Source organism: Amphiura filiformis, unplaced genomic scaffold, assembly GCF_039555335.1.
Source record: "Amphiura filiformis unplaced genomic scaffold, Afil_fr2py scaffold_49, whole genome shotgun sequence".
Taxonomy (NCBI): Eukaryota; Metazoa; Echinodermata; class Ophiuroidea; order Amphilepidida; family Amphiuridae; genus Amphiura; species Amphiura filiformis.
In genome coordinates this window covers 51,050-57,170 of record NW_027305513.1, presented here as the reverse complement: position 1 = coordinate 57,170, position 6,121 = coordinate 51,050, and positions in this window count along the sequence as shown.

The window sequence follows — 6,121 nt, the reverse complement described above, 5'->3', positions numbered from 1 at the left end:
CAATTTGAGAATGAATGCACCATTCATTAATTTAAAGACAGCTGATGTCGAACTTCGAAGTAAGCTTAAAATTGAATTGTGATTGATCATGTGATAAACAACAACTTTTTTTTTGTTTCATTTTTAGATAAACAACAACTTGTTGAATTTGAAATGATGCTTAGTACAGGAACCCCGGTCCGGCACTCCGTGCAGCGCATCCACAGTCGGCTACAATCAAACTTGCACCATTGGCTAGTACAAGGAACTTATACGATGTCCTCATTCACAAACTGATACTATCTGTCCATCGTATAAGGTTATTACCGCACGGCAACTCGTTGAAGGAATATTACACAGTCAAGAATAGGCTCCATAATTTTTTTGTTCTGATCCCTCCCAGTCTCCCAAAAGCATTGTACATTTACTTACTTAAGTCTTAAGACTGTCCTTTTTCATATAACGCAGACAAAGTAGGGCCAACTTGCCTAGAAATGGTCAAATTTTGGCAAGAAATATCTCTGTGTAATCCTATGTAAGTCCCATATCACATCGTTATCGGCGATCGAGGTTTTTTTTCTGAAGTCTGGTTGGTACCCACCAGCGCGTCATGCATGTGACGTGACACAGCTAAAATGATCGACCGGGAATCGGGGATCGTTAAAACGTCAACGAATTTCAAAACAGAGAAAGCAGTAAACATAATGGCGAGCGGTCCGAATTTTGAGCCATACAAGTTTACGTGGTGAACTAACCATTGGCACTGTACAAATAATTAAGAGAACACACCAGGTACCACCACCATGATGATCAATTGCACAGTTGGGAAACCACCAACCAACAGTACACACAGAGCTGCTCACATTACAACCCCATGCACTGAACTGACCAATCAGGTGCATGGATTTTCAAGAAAATTTGTTCTGGACTATGAAAAATGCTCATGCATATTACGTTTGTCCATCAACATTTGGCTGTCTCCACTTGTACTTCCTACACAAGCAGCTTGAATAAACCTTCAACTTCCGAGAAAAACTTTGAAAATTTCCGAAAAACTTGTAATTTTTACAAAAGGCCTTGAAATTTGAGTAATGTTGGTTCCACTTACATCAGTTACATGTATTTCAATGGGATGTAATTTTGAGCTGGTGATGTCATTGGGTTATAATGAGCTGTGGTTGATTCATTTGCATACAAGTTGAATTTGTACAGAAGTTTGCTTGTGGCTAGTCGGCAGAGATGTATCATTCGAGTCCGGACTCGGACTCGAGTCCACTTTTTGTTGGACTCGGACTTGGCTCGGACTCGGACACAAAAAAGACTCGGCTCGGCTCGGACTCGGACAAAAGGACTCGGACTCGAAGGCGAGTCCGGTCCGAGTCCTGTCCAATGTCCAAATCTATGTAAAATGTGAAATGATTATCTAAAATGTAAAAATAGATCTCAAATTTGTTGACTTTACTTATTTGGCCATTTTCCAAATTAATTGGGGCTGTCAAATCTGTGACCTGTTATTATTCCTACATATCCACCAAATTATTTAGATTTATCTGTCACTTTAATAGCAGAATCATATTTTTGTTATCATTTAAAATGAAATAATTGATAAATAATCAAATGCATAATTTTATTAAATATTTGGACTATATAAAAATTTCTACAATGTAAGACTTCTTTCTAGTGCCGTACTATTACGCTGACTTTCGTGATTCGGCGAGGAGGGCGATTTCGACCTCCTGGTTTGTTTACAAACAGAGAGGTAGACAAAAGACTGTTCGCTTGTCCAAACACTCAAGTATCAGAAGGATGGTCCACAATAGCGTGATTCACGTAACATGAATAGGGATTAAAAAGCTGTCACGTAGAACCATGTGCTTCTATTGTCCAATTTGCCATCAAGATTTCATATGGAAACAGTTCAGACCCAGTACACGATCATGTCAGAAATTAATATTTTGTTCTGGGTCTGATTATTCGGACTAACTTCTTTCATGGAACTTTCCAATCCATTAAGCTCTTGAAAGAGAAACATGCACACTGGACCATACATCTCAGCTCCCACCCCGGGGGGGTCACTCTCATTGTGGCCTGTACACCATCCGCGATAATCAACTTTTGAAAAGCACCCTAAACAAGGATTTAACCCTTGGCTAAAACGACACCCTAAACAGGGATTTCCTAACATCAAATTTCATACCCTAAATTTCATTTCCGCGTATTTAGAAATTGCAATTTTGCTACCCTTTTTTTCCAATTTTTCATGTTTTTGACACCTTAAACGCGATACGCGCGTATCGTGTCTACCCACGAAAAACGACCCTTTTTACGCGTTTTCATTATCGCGGATGGTGTACACTGTACAGGCCACAATGGGAGTGACCCCCCGGGGCTCCCACTCAGTAGGGCTATAGTTTGCATGTGCTCAGTAACAGTAAGTGAGTACACATGACATTTGTGTGGGCCAATTTTGAAAATATGTTTAGAATTATAAAGGTGAATTTCTGTTAGTATTATTATTATTATAATGATGATGATGTTAATTTTCTATAATGTATTTGAATATATTGCAATTCATTTACATGTAATACTGCACACAGCGTATAGGTATGCCAGGCAAACCTATCTGCTAGTCAGCCAAATTCGCCTAGAACACAATACATATTTACATAGAAATTTAAAAGAACAGGTATTCAGCTGTATTCACCTGTCTTCACGGGCTCTTGGTAAGACTATAGTCTTATTTTTGCCCACCCACACTTATCACAAAAACCACACTGCATGGCCTTAAAAAAATTTGCCGAGGCCCTAGGGCCTTTCAAGATCACAAACACTCTTGGTGCCAAACTTCACTTCACTACAAAATATCCCTTGCGCTGTCAAATTGATGAAAATACACTATTTTGCAACACAAACTTCATGGATGGCCATCATTCCCAATACTGTGTACACAACTGTTGGTTGACTACCACCACTCACATCACCGCTATGCCTGTATGACTACATGTTCAATAATAATCATCGTTTGCCCATCACTTCCAATGCCATCCCTTGCAGTAATTGGTGGATGACCAACATTCTCTCTGTGTCCCTTCACAGTTGGTTGGCTTAAGACTCATCACTAATGCTTGCAATGCCTTATAATATTCTTTACTTGCATATCTCGTACACAAAATGATGGTTGCATACAATACTTTCTACACACTTGTGTCCAATTGCACTTGCACTGTTGGTTGACCATCTCTCTTGTTACCATCACTTACGGTACCTAATGGATGAACCTCATTCTCTTCACTGCTTCCGACTCTTGCTACTAACTTTTGGATGACCACCACTAGTTACCATCACTCTCATTTCAAACTCTTCTATTGACTAAAAAAGTCACTGTGCTAATAGCAGAATTTGTTCATCTTCTTAGATAGGTATGCATCCACCTCTGTCTTGAAACTATTTATGGTAGGTGCGTTTACTGCAGATGATTGGAGCTTATTCCAGGTATCTACCACTCTGTATGAAAAGCTGTATTTGCGGATATCTAGACGTGCAAATTTCTTGTGTATTAGAAGATTATGGCCTCTTAACTCTTTATCAAGCTCCTTCATCTCAAACAATGTACTCTTGGACATGTCATTTATGCCATGCATAATCTTGTAGACCTGAATCATATCGCCCCTTAATCTCCGATATGCAAGAGTTGGTAGATTGAGTCTTCGAAGTCTCATTTCATATGGAAGCTCACGAAAAGATGGAATCATTTTTGTGGCGCGCCTCTGGACTTTCTCAATGGCAGTGATATCTTTTTGCAAGAAAGGACTCCAAACACAGTTGGCGTATTCCAGATGAGGCCTAACTAGAGTTTTGTAGAGAGGCCTAAACATATCTTCGTCCATGTAATCAAAAGTGCGCTTGATAAGACCCACTATCCTATTTGCCTTATTGCTTATGGTCCCAACATGCTTGCTGAATTTTAGCGTTGGATCAAATATCACTCCTAGGTCTTTTTCTTCTGCTCTAACTTTGAGGTCCTGTCTAATTGTCCCACTCCCCATGTTGTAAGTAACCGGGCTATCTTGTCTGCCAAAATGGATAATTCCACACTTGTCCACATTGAATCTCAGCTGCCAATCTTGGGACCAGTTACTGAGGCTATCTAGATCTCTCTGTAAAACATCACCATCTTTGGGCTCCCCAATTGGTGTGAACACCTTAGTATCATCAGCGAACATTTTCACCGAGCCTTCTAGTACATCTGGCAGATCGTTGATGTACACCACAAACAATATGGGTCCCAACACACTTCCTTGAGGTATCCCGCTCAGTACTTCGGCCCATTCAGACTTGGCTCCATTTACTGAGACACACTGTTTTCTATCCAATAGGAAGCTCTCAATCCATGACAACAGGTTCCCATCTAATCCATGAGCATTCAACTTTTTCAACAGCCTTTGGTGAGGTACAGAATCGAATGCCTTACTGAAATCCAAATATGCAACATCCACTCCTCCTTTCTCTTCTATCATACTTGTCCACATATCCAATACTCTTAGAATCCTAGCGTTTCCATGCATGATATTTCTTCTTTACTTTTCTCACCGCTTCCTCACACATCCACAAAGGCTTCCGTCTTTTTTTGTCATCATTGGTTCTTATCTTTGATTTCGGGATATGTTTATTCATACCTCCTTGTATCTCATCGGCAAATGCTGTCCATGCAGCATTAATGTCAAGTTTATCTAACTTTGTCCAATCGCAATTTCCTAAGTCACTTCTTAGGCCATCATAGTCACCTTTGACATAATTATATCTAGCTTGTTTATCCTCTTGTACATCTCGTAGCATCGCAGATCAAAATATATTACAACATGATCACTCTTTCCCAGGGACTTGATTCAACTATATCACACACCAACTGTTCTTCCTTTACAATGATCAGATCTAGAAGACTCGGTTTCTGACCTTCTCTATATCTTGTGTAAAAACTAACTAACTGTGACAAGAAATTGTCTTGAAGGCAGCTCACAAATCTACTGCTTCCGTGTGCTTCACCTACTGATGATGTATAAGAATTCCAGTCCACCTCAGGGTAATTCAGGTCTCCTACTATCAATAAGTGAGTATCTTTCCTTTTACCAACTTTGTTGATCATATCAAGGAGATCCTCATTGTTATCCTTGCTGGAATTTGGGCTACGATATATACACCCAATAAGAAGATTATCCTTGTTCTTGAGCTTTATCTCACACCACACACTTTCCCTAACACTTGATGCACTTAAGTCATCACATCTAACGGCTTTCAGCCATTTCTTAGTGTACAGGCATATCCCTCTTCCTTTCTTATCATTTGTGAAGCAATCAAAACCCTCAATCTGTAGTTCTGCATCCTGAATGAGGTCTCCTCTATACTTTGGTAACACTTCGGTTACTCCGATAATGTCTGGTTGATTAGCTTCAATACACGCTTCTATTTCCTTCCTCTTATTCATGATGCTATCAGCATTAGTGTACATACATTTCAGCTTATAAGCTGTTTTGTCAGCTTCACTACTCAACTTGGAAGTCGGTCTATTATACTCTGCACTCCCATCACTGTCACTATTGCTTGCGCTGTCAGATGGATAACTATTATTCTCATCTCTATAACTTGCATCGTCCGTTTCATTTCCTCCACTGTCACTTGAGTTGTCTGTTGGGTGATCATTGCTACCATCACTCTCACTTTTATTGCTGTTTATTGATTGGTCACCACTCTCATTATCATCAGTTGCAGTACCTGCTATATAATTCTTGTAATCGCTTGCAGTAGCTGGTGGATGACCATCATTCTCATTACTAAATATAACCCTTGCACAGTCTGTTGGTTGACCACCACTCTCGTAAACGCTTGCAGTACCCGATGGATGACCATCCTTTTCTTTACTAAATGTGACCCTTATACTGCCTGTTGGTAGACTGCCTCTCTTATTACCATCACTTGTAGTTCCTGATGGATGCCCATTACTCTCTTTACTACTTGTGACCCTTACACGTGGTTGAACATCACTCTCATTTCCATCAATCTCGTTTCCATCCTTCTCTTTACTACATGCACCATCAAACTCTTTACTACATGTGACCCTTGCACGTGGTTGACCACCACTCTCACT